General features: G+C 51.1%; 9 non-coding genes across 9 annotated transcripts; all 9 read left to right on the top strand.

The window, feature by feature from the left end:
* The first annotated feature begins 2,566 nt into the window (after positions 1-2,566).
* Trnaw-cca (transfer RNA tryptophan (anticodon CCA)) lies at positions 2,567-2,638 on the top strand. The gene has a single exon. It is a non-coding gene; the product is annotated as a tRNA-Trp (tRNA).
* Positions 2,639-3,096: 458 nt separating this feature from the next.
* On the top strand, positions 3,097-3,168 carry Trnaw-cca (transfer RNA tryptophan (anticodon CCA)). Its single transcript has one exon. It is a non-coding gene; the product is annotated as a tRNA-Trp (tRNA).
* Positions 3,169-3,362: 194 nt separating this feature from the next.
* Trnaw-cca (transfer RNA tryptophan (anticodon CCA)) lies at positions 3,363-3,434 on the top strand. Its single transcript has one exon. It is a non-coding gene; the product is annotated as a tRNA-Trp (tRNA).
* Positions 3,435-3,628: 194 nt separating this feature from the next.
* Positions 3,629-3,700, top strand: Trnaw-cca (transfer RNA tryptophan (anticodon CCA)). Its single transcript has one exon. It is a non-coding gene; the product is annotated as a tRNA-Trp (tRNA).
* Positions 3,701-3,894: 194 nt separating this feature from the next.
* Trnaw-cca (transfer RNA tryptophan (anticodon CCA)) lies at positions 3,895-3,966 on the top strand. The gene has a single exon. It is a non-coding gene; the product is annotated as a tRNA-Trp (tRNA).
* Positions 3,967-4,167: 201 nt separating this feature from the next.
* Trnaw-cca (transfer RNA tryptophan (anticodon CCA)) lies at positions 4,168-4,239 on the top strand. Its single transcript has one exon. It is a non-coding gene; the product is annotated as a tRNA-Trp (tRNA).
* A 194-nt stretch (positions 4,240-4,433) lies between these two features.
* Trnaw-cca (transfer RNA tryptophan (anticodon CCA)) lies at positions 4,434-4,505 on the top strand. The gene has a single exon. It is a non-coding gene; the product is annotated as a tRNA-Trp (tRNA).
* A 194-nt stretch (positions 4,506-4,699) lies between these two features.
* Positions 4,700-4,771, top strand: Trnaw-cca (transfer RNA tryptophan (anticodon CCA)). The gene has a single exon. It is a non-coding gene; the product is annotated as a tRNA-Trp (tRNA).
* Positions 4,772-4,965: 194 nt separating this feature from the next.
* On the top strand, positions 4,966-5,037 carry Trnaw-cca (transfer RNA tryptophan (anticodon CCA)). Its single transcript has one exon. It is a non-coding gene; the product is annotated as a tRNA-Trp (tRNA).
* The last annotated feature ends 11,721 nt before the right edge of the window (positions 5,038-16,758 follow it).

Raw genomic sequence — 16,758 nt, 5'->3', positions numbered from 1 at the left:
TTAAAGAGTTCCCGAGGCCCACGTGTTTGAAAGAGTTGCGTAGTTTCATTGGGCTTTGCTCATACTTCCGCCGCTTCATTCACAATTTCGCCTCGATCATGGCACCTTTGACAGACCTGCTTCAGGGAGACTCCAATCTATCTGCGTGGTCCCCGGCTTGCGATCATGCGTTTGCGACGCTGCGTCAGCTACTCACAACACCACCCATACTGCGCCATTTCGATCCAAGTGCTCCTACAGAAATCCACACGGATGCTAGCGGTGTCGGTCTTGGAGCAGTCCTCGCCCAACGAAAGCCCGGCTACCAAGACTATGTTGTTGCGTACGCGAGTCGCACACTCACAAGAGCGGAAGCAAACTATTCCGTAACTGAGAAAGAATGCCTAGCGATCATCTGGGCCATTACAAAATTTCGGCCTTACCTCTACGGTCGACCCTTCGATGTCGTTACCGATCACCACGCACTTTGCTGGTTGTCTTCCCTCAAAGATCCCTCCGGCCGCTTGGCACGATGGGCTCTCCGGCTCCAAGAGTACGACATCCGGGTTCTATACCGCTCAGGCCAGAAGCATGCCGATGCAGATGCTCTTTCGCGTTTGCCTGTTCCCACTGAAATTGCGACTGTCTCCATTCTAGACAACTTATTTTCACCATTAGGATCCGTCAACATGGCTTTGGAGCAACGCAAAGATTCGTGGATCGCGTCTTTGATGGATTACCTCTCTGGTGCACTCCCCCGCCCGCCATCTCGAGCGCTACGCCGACAAGCCTCTCACTTCGCCGTCCGTGATGGCATCCTTTATCGCCGCAACTACCACTCTGACGGCCGCAGATGGCTACTTGTCATACCTAGGCAACTCCGCGCTAGCATATGTGCTGCTTTCCATGCCGATCCACAGTGTGCACACGCTGGTCTGTTTAAAACCTACGCCAGACTACGTCTTCGGTTTTATTCGCGCGGCATGTACACATTTGTGCAAAAGTACATTCTATCTTGCACAGAATGCCAACGCCGCAAGCCCGATCATTGCCACTCTTCTGGACCAATGCAGCCGTTGCCGTGCCCAATGCGACCATTTGACCGGGTTGGAATCGACCTTTATGGTCCTCTGCCATACACATCTGCCGGAAATCGCTGGGTTATTGTGGCGATAGACCACCTCACGAGATATGCAGAAACGGCCGCTCTGCCAGCCGCGACGGCACGTGATGTTGCGTCTTTCCTGCTTCAACGTTTTGTTCTACGTCATGGTGCTCCTCGTGAACTCCTGAGCGATCGAGGCCACGTCTTTCTCGCGGATGTAATTCAAGAACTTCTGGCTGAATACCATGTGATTCACCGCTGTACTACCGCATATCACCCGCAAACAAACGGCTTGACCGAACGCTTCAACCGAACTCTTGGCGACATGCTTTCTATGTATGTCGCCTCTAACCACACAAACTGGGACCTTATTCTTCCCTACGTAACATACGCCTACAATACGGCACCCCAGGCGACGACAGGCTTTTCTCCCTTCTTTTTACTCTATGGCCGAGAACCATCGTCTCCGATCGACACCATTCTTCCCTACCGACCCAACTCATCTGAGGGCACACCACTTTCCGAAGCTGCTCGCTATGCAGAAGAATGTCGGCAACTAGCTCGCTCCCTTACAACTGAAGAACAGGGGCTACAGAAATCTCGACATGACGACGAACGGCCCCCCAACCAGTTTTCGCCCAACTCTCTTGTTTGGCTGTGGGTGCCTCCCACCTCTGCGCCAGGTATCTCCTCGAAGTTTGTCAGCAGGTACCATGGACCCTACCGCGTCCTACAGCAAACTTCTCCCGTCAACTACCTCATCGAACCCCTCACGCCTACTGCGGACCTGCGTCGCCGAGGCCGCGAAACTGTTCACGTGGATCGCCTCAAACCCTACCACGAACCCGTTGTTCTTACGACACCTTAGTACACCCAACTGGCTCCGTCTTCAGCGAGGGGGAAAGATGTGATGAAGAAGAAGTGAACCCTGAAGAGCTAGACAGTCGGATCGTCAGCGCTAAGCAGAAAGTGCTCGTGCTGAACGTTGTTGCTGTTCGCGCTGGCTAGGCCTACTGTCTGATATTACAGTTTCTCTTGTCGAGGCCGTGTCTCACCTCTTTATTATAGATGCATACAGTCCACGTGAAGAACAGCCGGAATGGCTCCCTGTACTGAATGAACTTGTAGCACTCAAGCGCTTTTAAACAAAACATGCCAAACAAGGTGTGATTGGCGGTTTTAATGCATTGTTAAGTACTTCTTGTCAAACTACACCCGTTTTTCTTTGTGTCTACACAATGTACCTCGCAATGAATAAAGAAAAAAAAAGACTCGGTGGCGCAAAGGTAGCGCATCTTCTCTCCTTTTAGTAGGAAAATTACGACTACGATGGTGGTCTCTGTCCCAATTAAGAAATATACCCTTTCGGTATCCCTGGCTATACAATCGCTCGTAGTTCGTAATAAATCACCATTGTTCGCGCCTGCTGATCAATGTCCTTTTGGAGAACCCAGTGAGTCTCAAACATAGGCCGTCTGTCGTGACTCGGTGGCGCAACGGTAGCGCGTCTGACTCCAGATCAGAAGGTTGCGTGTTCGAATCACGTCCGGGTTAAAATTTTTTTCCTCCTATTTGTAAGAAAATTACGACTACGATGGTGGGCTCTGTCCCAATTAAGAATCGTACCTTTTCGGTATTCCTGGATATACAACCGCTCGTAGTTCATAACAAATCACCATTGTTCGCACCTCCTGGTCAATGTCCTTTTGGAGAACCCAGTGAGTATCAAACATAAATCGACTGTCGTGACTCGGGGGCGCAACAGTAGCGCGTCTGACTCCAGATCAGAAGATTGCGTGTTCGAATCACATCCTGGTCAACATTTTTTTTCTCCTTTTTGTAAGAAAATTACGACTACGATGATGGTCTCTGTCCCAATTAAGAAATATACCCTTTCGGTATCCCTGGATATACAATCGCTCGTAGTTCATAATAAATCACCATTGTTCGCGCCTGCTGATCAATGTACTTTTGGAGAACCCAGTGAGTCTCAAACATACGCCGTCTGTCGTGACTCGGTGGCGCAACGGTAGCGCGTGTGACTCCAGATCAGAAGGTTGCGTGTTCGAATCACGTCCGGGTCAAAATTTTGTTTTCTCCTTTTTGTAAGAAAATTACGACTACGATGATGGCCTCTGTCCCAATTAAGAAATATACCCTTTCGGTATCCCTGGATATGCAATCGCTCGTAGTTCATAATAAATCACCATTGTTCGCGCCTGCTGATCAATGTCCTTTTGGAGAACCCAGTGAGTCTCAAACATAGGCCGTCTGTCGTGACTCGGTGGCGCAACGGTAGCGCGTGTGACTCCAGATCAGAAGGTTGCGTGTTCGAATCACGTCCGGGTCAAAATTTTGTTTTCTCCTTTTTGTAAGAAAATTACGACTAAGATGATGGCCTCTGTCCCAATTAAGAAATATACCCTTTCGGTATCCCTGGATATGCAATCGCTCGTAGTTCATAATAAATCACCATTGTTCGCGCCTGCTGATCAATGTCCTTTTGGAGAACCCAGTGAGTCTCAAACATACGCCGTCTGTCGTGACTCGGTGGCGCAACGGTAGCGCGTGTGACTCCAGATCAGAAGGTTGCGTGTTCGAATCACGTCCGGGTCAACATTTTGTTTTCTCCTTTTTGTAAGAAAATTACGACTACGATGATGGCCTCTGTCCCAATTAAGAAATATACCCTTTCGGTATCCCTGGATATGCAATCGCTCGTAGTTCATAATAAATCACCATTGTTCGCGCCTGCTGATCAATGTACTTTTGGAGAACCCAGTGAGTCTCAAACATACGCCGTCTGTCGTGACTCGGTGGCGCAACGGTAGCGCGTGTGACTCCAGATCAGAAGGTTGCGTGTTCGAATCACGTCCGGGTCAAAATTTTGTTTTCTCCTTTTTGTAAGAAAATTACGACTACGATGATGGCCTCTGTCCCAATTAAGAAATATACCCTTTCGGTATCCCTGGATATGCAATCGCTCGTAGTTCATAATAAATCACCATTGTTCGCGCCTGCTGATCAATGTCCTTTTGGAGAACCCAGTGAGTCTCAAACCTCAAACATACGCCGTCTGTCGTGACTCGGTGGCGCAACGGTAGCGCGTGTGACTCCAGATCAGAAGGTTGCGTGTTCGAATCACGTCCGGGTCAACATTTTGTTTTCTCCTTTTTGTAAGAAAATTACGACTACGATGATGGCCTCTGTCCCAATTAAGAAATATACCCTTTCGGTATCCCTGGATATGCAATCGCTCGTAGTTCATAATAAATCACCATTGTTCGCGCCTGCTGATCAATGTCCTTTTGGAGAACCCAGTGAGTCTCAAACATAGGCCGTCTGTCGTGACTCGGTGGCGCAACGGTAGCGCGTGTGACTCCAGATCAGAAGGTTGCGTGTTCGAATCACGTCCGGGTCAAAATTTTGTTTTCTCCTTTTTGTAAGAAAATTACGACTACGATGATGGCCTCTGTCCCAATTAAGAAATATACCCTTTCGGTATCCCTGGATATGCAATCGCTCGTAGTTCATAATAAATCACCATTGTTCGCGCCTGCTGATCAATGTCCTTTTGGAGAACCCAGTGAGTATCAAACATACGCCGTCTGTCGTGACTCGGTGGCGCAACGGTAGCGCGTGTGACTCCAGATCAGAAGGTTGCGTGTTCGAATCACGTCCGGGTCAACATTTTGTTTTCTCCTTTTTGTAAGAAAATTACGACTACGATGATGGCCTCTGTCCCAATTAAGAAATATACCCTTTCGGTATCCCTGGATATGCAATCGCTCGTAGTTCATAATAAATCACCATTGTTCGCGCCTGCTGATCAATGTCCTTTTGGAGAACCCAGTGAGTCTCAAACATAGGCCGTCTGTCGTGACTCGGTGGCGCAACGGTAGCGCGTGTGACTCCAGATCAGAAGGTTGCGTGTTCGAATCACGTCCGGGTCAAAATTTTTTTCCTCCTTTTTGTAAGAAAATTACGACTACGATGGTGGTCTCTGTCCCAATTAAGAATCGTACCTTTTCGGTATCCCTGGATATGCAACCGTTCGTTGTTCATAACAAATCACCATTGTTCGCACCTCCTGATCAATGTCCTTTTGGAGAACCCAGTGAGTCTAAAACATAGACCGTCTGTCGTGACTCGGTGGCGCGATGCAACTGAAGATTTATATCGGGGCAACTCGCCGGGCACTGATGGACTTGGAGGAGATTTCAAAGGCGAGATAGGACAGGTTCTGTTAAATGTGTTTAACGTGGCCTACACACGAAAGCAGGTTCCCAAGTTTTTTCGAACTTCGCACGTGGTGCTTATACCGAAAACAGAGGACCCTGGAAAATTATTAGCTGTCGACGCTTACCGTCCAATATCAGCAAAATATTTACAAAGGTGCTCGGAAAACGACTGCAAGGGGTGGTAAGAAGCATTGCAGGGCCGCATCAAACATGTGGCATCAAAGGCAGGTCAATCTGCACAAATATCCATACTGTCAGAAGCGTATTAGAATGGTGTGATGAATTTGGCGAATGTAGAGCCATGTGAGAGTTTGACTTGCAGAAGGCTTTAGATCGGGTTGCTCATGAAATCCTTTTTGTATACTAGGACATGTACATGTAGGACACCTAATCATAGGCGCTATGAAGATGTGTTACGAGGATGCACTGCTCACCTCACAATAAATAAAGAGATCACGAGAAGCTTTAACGTGTGGCATTCTGAGAGACAGGGGTGCTATTTATTCCCCATTTTATTGGCAGTGTACCTGGGGCCGCTTTGTAGAAAGATAAACAGCAATAACAGGGTATTTGGTTTTACAATATAGTTCCGCAAAAGTGAAGGTACTATAAAGATGTTTATTGGCGGACACTCGGCGAAGATGGACGACAGCGACAGTCAAGGCGGGGCCGACTCTGCGCGAGCTGCGCTCTGTCCGAAGAGGGCAACCCACTAGAAGGGGCCGGAGAGGACGACCCACTTCAGGGTTCCAATAAGGTTCGCTACAATTACTCCGGGTGAGAAAAGGGAGCCGCTTGGCGACCTAACAACTTGTCACAATGAGCGGGTCATGGTACGCCTTGAGGCGCTCCACGTTTACAATGTCGCGCCCTCGACGGCGCATGTCCGACGATGTATCGATGGGTTCGATCAGGTAGTTTACAGGGGATGTGCGTTCAACGACACGGTAGGGGCCTTCGTATTTGGGCAGTAGTTTTGAAGAGAGGCCAGGTGCAGTGGTAGGGATCGAGAGCCATACGAGCGCTCCAGGGAGGAACGTCGGCTCAGAAGTGATTCTGTCACCGCTAATGCTCCTCTGCCGCTCTTGGTCATGCGTAGTGAAGGTCTTGGCAAGTTCGCGACACTCTTCAGCAAGTCGGGCGGTAGCAGAAATCGGCGCACACTCAGACCGATCCGGCTTGTATGGAAGGATTGTGTCGATTGTGTGCGAGGGGTGCCTGCCATACAATAAGAAAAAGGGAGAAAAACCAGTGGTGCTCTGAGCGGCGGTATTGTAGGCGTAGGTGACGAAGGGCAGAATGGCATCCCAATTGGTATGATCGGCGGCGACGTACATGGAGAGCATGTCGCCGAGCGTACGGTTAAAGCGTTCGGTGAGGCCATTCGTCTGCGGGTAATAAGCAGTAGTTTTGCGGTGAACAACGTGGCACTCCTTTAGAATGGCTTCGACGACTTCTGACAAGAAGACACGGCCTCGATCACTGAGCAGCTCCTGAGGTGGACCGTGACGTAGCATGAATCGGTGGAGCAGGAAGGAGGCCACATCGCGCGCTGTAGCCGCTGGGAGGGCGGCAGTTTCGGCGTATCGCGTGAGGTGGTCTACAGCGACGATGGCCCAGCGGTTACCAGCGGACGTCAGAGGAAGTGGCCCATACAAATCGATGCCAACACGCCCAAACGGCCGGTCAGGGCAAGGTAGAGGTTACAGACCTGTCGGCGACAGGTGCGTTGAAGTCTTGCGGCGCTGACAATCGATGCAGGAGCGAACGAACTTCTGCACGTAGCGGTACATCCCTCGCCAAAAGTACCGTTGGCGGATGCGGTGGTAAGTTTTCGATACCCCAGAATGGGCACACTGCGGATCAGAGTGGAACGACTCGCATATGTCAGAACGCAGACTTCGGGGTATTACTAGTAGCCACTGGCGGCCGTCGCCGCTGTAGTTGCGTCGGTGGAGGAGGTCGTCGCGAACGGCGAAATGGTGGACTTGACGACGCAACGCGCGAGTGGGTGGTGTTGCCGACGGATCAGTCAGCAAGTCTATTAGTGAGGCAATCCAGCGATCCTTGCGCTGTTCGGTAGCTATGGTGTGAATGTCGATGGAAGAAACGGCAAGGGGAGACACCGAGCTGTGGGCACTGTCGTCAGGCAAGGGAGAGCGCGACAGGGCGTCGGCGTCAGCATGCTGGCGTCCGTTGCGGTACAGTACGCGGATGTCGTAGTCTTGTAGGCGAAGTGCCCAACGGGCGAGACGGCCTGAGGGATCTTTCAATGACGACAACCAGCACAGCGCATGATGGTCAGTGACGACATCAAATGGGCGACCATACAAATAAGGTCGGAACTTCGTAAGGGCCCAGATGATTGCCAGGCATTCTTTCTCCGTGACGGTGTAATTGGTCTCGGCTTTAGTAAGCGTGCGACTTGCATATGCCACGACATATTCCGGAAACCCAGGTTTGCGCTGTGCAAGGACAGCGCCGAGGCCCACACCGCTGGCGTCCGTGTGTACCTCTGTAGGGGCCGCAGGGTCGTAGTGGCGTAGTATCGGAGGAGACGTCAACAAACGACGGAGCTTCGCGAAAGCGGCGTCGCACTCTGACGACCACGTATTGAGGGGCCCGTTGCTGCCAAGGAGCTTCGTCAGCGGCGATATGATGGTCGCGAAGTTTCGTATGAAGCGCCGAAAGTAGGAGCATAGTCCTACGAAACTGCGCAGTTCTTTGACGGACGTAGGTTTGGGGAACTCTGTCACGGCCCGAAGCTTGGCTGGATCGGGGAGAATTCCGTCCTTGGATACGACGTAGCCTAGTATTGTCAGCTGCCGTGCTGCAAATCGGCACTTCTTTAGGTTCAGTTGTAACCCGGCGTCGCTCAAACGCGTCAAAACAAGCCGCAGGCGTTGAAGATGCGTGGAGAAATCCGGGGCGAAAACGACGACGTCGTCGAGGTAGCACAGGCACGTGTGCCATTTCAAGTTGCGCAGAACGGTGTCCATCATGCGCTCAAAGGTCGCGGGCGCATTACACAGCCCAAACGGCATGACGTTGAATTCGTACAAGCCGTCAGGTGTGACAAACGCTGTCTTCGGTCGAGCGCCATCAGCCATGGGGACTTGCCAGTACCCTGAGCGCAAATCGAGCGATGAAAAGAATTCTGCTCCTTGCAGGCTGTCAATGGCGTCGTCTATTCGAGGGAGGGGATAAACGTCCTTACGGGTGATCTTATTGAGTCGTCGGTAGTCCACGCAGAACCGCACAGAGCCGTCCTTCTCCGCAACGAGAACGACAGGAGACGCCCATGGGCTGTTTGAGGGTCGAATAACATCGCGGCGAAGCATGTCTTCGACTTGCTCGTTAATTACACGGCGCTCTGCAGGAGATACGCGATAGGGACGTTGCCGCAGTGGTGGTTGGGCGCCAGTGTCGATGCGATGCGTGACAGCAGACGTGCGGCCGAGAGAAGTTTGCGCGACATCGAACGAAGAACGAAATTCTTCCAACAGGCACAGAAGCTGGGAACGCTGGACCGATGTAAGGTTGTCAGCAATGGAGGAAGCAAACACGTCAGCGGGTGACGAGTCGGATGTGGTAACAGCACTGAACGTACGGGAGCTGGCACAGTGCGTGTCACCCGGTGCGTCCATAACTTGTGCGTCTTCGAGGGCTTCCACTCTGCCGAGACATTCCCCTCGCACCAACGTAACAATGTACGGGGATGGGTTCGTAACGAAAATATCGGTGTCGCCCTGAGTGACTTGCACGGTCGCAAATGGCACCAGCAAACCTTTCCTGGTGAAAACGCGGTCAGAGGGAGAAAGGAGTGCAACGGTGTCGGAGAGACCGGTGCAATAGACGGACACAGCCGTTGACGAGTTTGCAGGAACTGTTGTGTCGTCTGTGACGAGTACCTTGGTCGCAGCCAATGGACTATTCGCCGGCGTCAAATTGGAGAATGGTGAGAGCTCTATTTCGGCTGGTGCGCAACGAATTACGGCATCGTGGCGAGCGAGAAAATCCCAGCCCAGGATGACGTTGTGAGAGCATGAAGAAATGATGATGAATTCGACGGCGTACAGAGCGTCCTGAATGATGACACGGGCTGTACACACCGCTGTCGGGTGAATACTTTGGGCGCTGGCTGTACGGAGGGAGAGCCCGGAAAGCGGCGTCGTCACTTTTCGTAGTAGTCGGCTAAATTTAGCGTCCATAACGGATACGGCAGCTCCAGTGTCCACAAGGGCCAATGTGCGCACGCCATCTACAAACACGTCTACTACGTTCGATGGGCTTTGCTGAGGGCTTTGGCAGTTCGATAGCGTCGCAGCCCTTGCCTCTTGGACTGCGACGACTAGTTTTCCTGGTCGCGCGCGACCGAACGGGGCCGCATCGGTGACAGTGAGCGGCGTCTTGGGGATGGCGAACGGCGGGTAGATGGAGACGGGCGTGACGTCGGTGATATAGGCGGCGGCGGCTCGTAGTATGGGCGGCTGGACTGGCTGGTGACGGTCGATCCGAATCGAGGCGCCTGCATGCGATTGCAATAGCGGGCGACGTGACCGGCGCAACCGCACGCAAAGCAGATGGGGCGGTTGTCGGAAGTGCGCCATCGGCTTGCCGGGCTAGGTCCCATCCATGTCGCAGGACGCGAGGGACGGGGTGGCTGCTGATATGACTGCATGGTGGGCTGCAGTCGTGGCGTATGGATGACGTCGGCGTACGCAGCCGGCACACTCTCTTCGAAGGCCTGAGGCCTTGCGACGGCTCCGGCGTAAGTATGTGGGGGAACCGCAGGAATCGCTGGAGGTGGCCTGGCGACAACTTGCGCGTAACTGAGCGGCACAGTCGCCCGAGGGGGCTGGTGGTATTCCGGCATGACCTCTGCGATTTCCTGCTCAATAGCCCGGCGTAGGGGAGGCAGCAGTGTGCTCGACGGCTGTTCAACAGGCTGCGGGTGAGCGAAGGCCAGTAGAGAGAACTGGCGGGCAATCTCCTCGCGCACGAAGGACTTCATTTCGGCGAGCAAGACGGAGTGGTCTGAAATGGCCGACATGCCAGCGAGATCGGCGTCACGTGATGGAGGTCGACGCGTCATCAGCCGCTGCCGGCGCAGCTCCTCGTAGCTTTGGCACAGTGTGATGACCTCAGCCACAGTGCTAGGGTTTTTCGCGAGCAACATGGTGAAGGCATCGTCGTCGATGCCTTTCATGACGTTCCGGATCTTGTCAGACTCAGGCATGGTCGCATTGGCTTTCTTGCACAAGTCCAGGACGTCTTCAATGTAACACGTGAAAGACTCGCCGGACTGCTGGGCTCGTTCACGTAAACGCTGTTCAGCTTGCAGCTTACGAACGGCAGGGCGGCCAAACACGTCGACGATGGCGGTCTTGAAAGCGGACCACGTAGTGAAATCGGAAGCGTGGTTGTTGTACCATAGGCTTGCGACACCCGCGAGGTAGAAAACCAGGTTGCTTAGTTTTCCGGCCTCGTCCCATTTATTGGGTACGCTGACACGCTCGTAAATCGCGAGCCAGTCCTCGACGTCGGTGCCATCCGCGCCGGTGAAAACAGGAGGGTCGCGGATACGGGGGACACCGGGACAGGATGTCGGTGCAGGGGGAGGCGTTTGCTGGGCGGCATCTTGAGTCATGGTAGAGGGCACGGCACGGGATCGCAGCTCCAAGGGCATTGAATGCTGACCGTAGTTGTTTGAAGGGCACAGCACTCTCCACCAAATTATAAAGATGTTTATTGGCGGACACTCGGCGAAGATGGACGACAGCGACAGTCAAGGCGGGGCCGACTCTGCGCGAGCTGCGCTCTGTCCGAAGAGGGCAACCCACTAGAAGGGGCCGGAGAGGACGACCCACTTCAGGGTTCCAATAAGCTCCGCTACAGTACTTGCATATGCTGATGGGTATCGCGTTGTTTTGGCGCGTTAAAGCAAGCTTCGAAACCACGGTCGACGAGGCGCTTTTATACTGTAGGATAACAGGCAGTGCTATTAATTTTGATAAATCTTTGGGTTTATGGATAGGAAGGTGGAAAGATCTGCCCAGTATGTTTGTAAACGTACAGTGGACCGTCACGCCGGCAAAATACCTAGAACACTACCGATACGCAGCGGATTACTAGAATGCAGAAACTCACAGGGTCCACGAGAACACTCTTAAGTGTGGAGGACGTAATTTTTCCATGGTTGCCCGCGCTAGATTCTGCAGTTTGTTTGCCGTTGCAAAAGTGTTTTATGTGCTTTTAGACTGGATGCCAGGCACGTGCAACTACATCCTAGGCCAGTAAGGAAATACTTCATTCAAAGCATGTGTTATCTGTAAACATTATATAGTTTGCAACTAGACGAACCACCTTGGCTGAATATATTGGATGGGCGGCGTCTTGAAGAGCCCGTTGGTACATGATAAACAGCGCGAAAACGGGACTAAGACGATGGAACAAGCAATGCAAGTGCTGGCGAAGAACTTCGCGCAAGTTTATTGCAACGAAAAATATATACAAATATATACCTAAAATAGGAACTAAAAAGAAACAAAAAAAAATAAAACATCAACTGTCACATGGTCACAGGCATGAAGCTACAACAAATGTTCGTCACGTGTCAAGATATCACATGCATTTAACTTGACAAAAAAAACCTCTCCTTTTCTAAAAGCTCGATTGAGGGCTCGCTGACGCACGTTCCTTTTTTTCTTGACCTGGAATGCTTCATAGATTTCGCGCTCGATCCGATTTTGGTGTCTTTAGATGGCCTCACAGTATTGAACAATAGAACGCAGCCACACGATGAACAATGTGCTGCCAAGGTGCTGCTTGTTGAAGATCTGATATTGCACGCATGTTCTCTCAGACGGTCGTTCAAGCAGCGCCCGGTTTGTCCCGTGTAAGAACGGAACCACGACAAAGGAATGTCGTATCCCTTTCAGTAACTAATCATGGTGCACTGTCTGCAAATGCATCAAATTTCCATGGCATGATTTCAAGACACTTAGTATTACATTCCAATAAATAAAATTAAGGAATGTGCTGTTTTGTGTGAGTTACAGTAATTATTGCTAATTAGCGTGTCATTAATATATAATTAATCTGCAGTCAGTCAGCTTCAATCCTAGCATAAACGAAATCAACTATTAGACCCGAAATGAATGCACAGTTTGTTTTTTGGTTGTATGCTTTTCGAGCGAAGATAAAAAAATACTCTTGACGGTGGTCCTTGAACGTCGCACGTCGAACGATCCTCGAACATGATACTGTCTCTAGCAAGATGATCATCTGCAGCAATATACAGCATAATGAAGTTAAATAAGCGCCAGTTGTCCATTCAGGAAGCCTGCGCGAATTTGCACACTATGTTTCACGTCATTTCAAGAAACACGCGGTGCGTGATGCGACTTCGAATTTGATGTGTACAATTGTACACACCGTGACTGAAAGGGGTATAAGACGCTGCCAATGCATTCGAAGTGCTGTGTCCTGTGGTTCTTGACACATGTGCGTTTCTCAGGGTCTTCAGCGTTTACTTGCTTGCACAAGCGGCCGAGCTTACGGGGAGCTGAAAAAACGAGCCTTACGCCTGCTTTGCTAACGATCTTCTTGAGCGCGTGGCTTACGCCGTGGACGCGAGGAATCACAGAAGTTTTCTGTCGTTCCTGTGCTGTGCTTTCCTTGGTGCTTCTCCTAAAAAACTCGCTTGGTAACTTCGTTACCAAGGCACACAGGAGTTCCTTCGGATAAGCGGTGCACTTCAACCGCTGGATCTGAGCACCAAAAGGTTTTGCGCTTGATGAAAACAGGACCTCTTGAGTGCAATCCTGAGGACACCTGTGGCAACTCCGCGTTTCACGAGTTTTGTATGCGCCGAGTTGAGCGGTAGAAAGCCCTTGTGGGACCTGGGCGCATACTCCCAGCGTGTACACTGACCACCAACAATCAAAACAAGGCCCAAAACCTCAAGCGTCCGTCCGTGGGTAATTTCTTAGTTCCTTAGTGTGTTGTTTGTTCCTTCGACTTAGTGCCGTTTTCGCACTGTTTCCTCTCAGTATTGGATGAACTTGTGAACCTGAAGCGCTTTTAGCCTTGTGTCAGCCAACATGAAGCCGATACTTTTATCGTGATTGAAATGCGCTACTAATAGATTTCTTTGTTTTTATAAGTGTTGCCGAGCAGGAAATAAAGAAAAAAAAAGGACTCGGCGGCGCAACGGTAGCGCTTCTGACTCCGGATCAGAAGGTTGCGCGTTCAAACCACGTACGAGTCAAACGTGTTTTGTTTTCTTCTATAGTAGTGAAATTATGACTACGAGAGTGGCCTCCCCACTAAAGAAGAGAAGTACTTTTTGGTATTCCTGGATATGTAATCGCCTGCAGTGCAGAAACAAATCACTCTGTGCCACCTGTGTCTCTGGGTGGCCTTCACGTAGGCCTACTCATTTCGAATCAGAATGGCCAGCAGCCCGACATGTGATAATTGTAGCTGCGAGGAGACAATTGCCCATCTTCTCTGTGAGTGTCCTCGCTTCAGTGCACCAAGAGCAGAACTGTACAAAGTGTTAGATAGACTTGACTATCGCTTATTGTCGGAGGAAAAGCTCTTAGGACACTGGCCGAAACCGTTCTCGGCACGGAAAGCATTGAGATCGTTGTTGCGCTTTTTGCGCCCAAATACTCTCAGAAACAGACTCTAAGCTGAGTCGTTTATCGTAATATTGTTCTTTTTTCTTCTTTTTTTTGTAACATCTTGTTTCTATCATCTTTCACTCCCCCTTCCCCTTTCCTCAGCACAAGGTAGGCAGCCGGTCTGAGAACTGGTTACCTCTCTGTCCTTCCATTTTTCTTTTCCTCTTCCTCCTCCTCCTCCTCCTTGTACGCGCCTGCACAAATCAAGATTTTTATGCAGAAACGAGCAACTTTTACATCGGCTGTTTCTCGTGACTCGGTGGAGCAGTTTGCGTGACGAGACAGAGGAAGCGGACAAGACGTCGTGCACCAACAGCGAGGAGCCTCCTCAAGGGAGGCGGTCAGTCTGAGACTCAAACCGAACATTCCAACTGAGAAGAGACCCGCGGAAAAAGCAAAGCAACAGATCGCAGGGAAACCGGATGGTCCCGGAGGCGGCTAGCCCAAGGCTGGTCGTCAGAGGTATAAGCACAATGCTCTGGGCCTACTCCTTCAATTAGTACAGCTTCAGTATGGCTTCTAATCCGCCACTCAGAGCAGCTGCACTAAACGTGAGTAGCTTGGCGCCTAGGCGTAGGCGAAGCCAGGTCCTGCGGTTGGTCACCGACCAAGATATCGACGTCCTAGCCGTCCAGGAAACTAAAGTTCATAGGGAGGAAGGGCATGTGCTTCTTTTCACAAACAGATATGCGGCAGTGAGCCATGCAATAGGGACGTCGGCCTGATGTGCGTGTTCTTTTTGGTGAGAAGTTGCATGGTGTTGTAAAAAGTATATTTTCTTATGTGTCAGGAAGAATTGGTATTGGGATTTTGTTTTTCGCGGAGTTGGTTTCCGAATTATCGGCATATACGCACCGAATGGTGTGGAAGAGCGTACCGTATATTTTGTGGGAATGGAGCGCGCCCTCCCCTATGGCGCCTCGTTTCCCAGCTAACGCGTGTACCGGCCCGCGCGGCTCGAGCGCCGGGAACCGCCGTTATTCGGCGACATGGCTACCGTGGCTACGCCGCCAAGCCTTTCTGCTTAATGCGAGCCATGCGTTGGTCTTCCCCACACGAGCCACGCGTACGGATATGCCCGGAGCATGATCGTGCCACCACGCGACCACGCTAGCCTACGTCACTGTGCAACGCCTGTCCTCATTGGCCGCCAGTGACAACCCCCTTCTCCATGAGCTCGCTTCTGCGGCTTCTGTCTGGCGCGGGCTTGCCCGCGTCAGATGCACTCAGGCCGGCACGATGGGTTGACGCGCTGTCCTGGCAGGCGGCTTCTCGTCCGTGCGCTCCACTGCTGCCATTTGTGTCATGGTCGTAGCGCCGCCGGCAAGCGTACTCGATCGGTCTTGCGGAGTTATCCTGACGGCCCGCAATGCCGTGATTGTCGCACTGTGCTGCATCTTCGGTTAATAAACCCGTGTTGTTTGTTGACATCCTGCCTCGAGTGCCTTTTCTGCGCCGTGCCGGAGAGTCGACGAACCCGGCCGTAGCGTCTTTGTTCGCTGCGGCCGTGGAGAACGTCGCGTCCCTTCCCGGTCACCTCGTAGGGTAAGCTTCGTGCAAAACCTATCTCCACAATTTTTCGAATCTTTTTCAGTATTCGAGTTGCGAGAGGAGGGTCGTTTTGTTAGGAGATTTCAATTGTGTTTGGATGCTCGAGATAGAGTTAACACTGCTGGAATGCGGGATAAAAGCAGTTACATGCTATCAAAGCTAATTAAAAAAATTACCTTGAAAATGTCTGCGAATGCCTGGCAGTGATCCGCGAAGTGATGTACACTCGATTTCAAGGCGCTAGCCATGCGCGTTTGCACAGTATTTGCATATCGCTAGACATCATACCAATGTGCCTCGGTTATTCTGTCGTACAAGTGTCGTTTCCGGATCACTGCTTTGTTTTATGTAGCATAGGTGTGCAGACTAAGTGAAAGCCTTTTAATGGGAGCTATGGAAACTCATCGCAGTATTACTAAATAATGAGCAATTTGTAGAAGCAGTAAATAGAAGAACCATAAATGAAATTCTGGATTAGAACAATGCGACAACAGCAGAAAAATGGGAATGCTTAAAACAGAATGTTAAAATGAAAGCATTAGATAGGTCGAATATTATAAAATTCGAGGGACAAATGAAAGAAACATACATACATAAAACGCTACAGCAGCTAATAGCCCTTGAAAGCAAAAATCCGGGGGCTTGGGAAGGCGATGTGCGCAGCAGAAAAGAAAATAGAGCAGCTTGACAAGGAGCGTAATAAAGGCAGAATGCTGAAGATTTAGGTCATTTTGTGTCACGATCACGATGCAGGATCATGGTCAAAATCACGATGCAGGTCATTCAAGCTCCCTGATCGAAGCCCTCAATCAATGACGACTCTTGAATTTCATCTTTGCCTCAATGGCTCCCCGAACGGGCCACGGCTTATTTGATGAGGGGTACGGAACTAAAGGGTTCTCCGCTCCTGGGAGGCGCACTGAGGTACAAACGACCGCTAAGTAAGAACGACCTGCTATGAGTGGCATCCTCCGTTCTTACCGCTGTCGAGTGCGGCCAGGAAGTGGTGACTGAGGTGCCTCTACCGCAACTTTCTTCGTCATCACTTCCGGTCGTCAGCATGGGTCAGTATGGGTCGTCAGTATTCACCCGCAGCACCAGGGGGAGAACGCACACGCTGCCAGGCAGTGCAAATGGACTTCCAGTTCATGGCGCCGATGGCCGCAGCTTCGCTCTTAAGACGAAATGCAGC

The sequence above is a fragment of the Rhipicephalus sanguineus genome, chromosome 6 (assembly GCF_013339695.2).
Source record: "Rhipicephalus sanguineus isolate Rsan-2018 chromosome 6, BIME_Rsan_1.4, whole genome shotgun sequence".
NCBI classification, from domain to species: domain Eukaryota; kingdom Metazoa; phylum Arthropoda; class Arachnida; order Ixodida; family Ixodidae; genus Rhipicephalus; species Rhipicephalus sanguineus.
The sequence above is the reverse complement of the archived record's forward strand: the minus strand, read 5'-3'. Positions and strand labels throughout refer to the sequence as shown.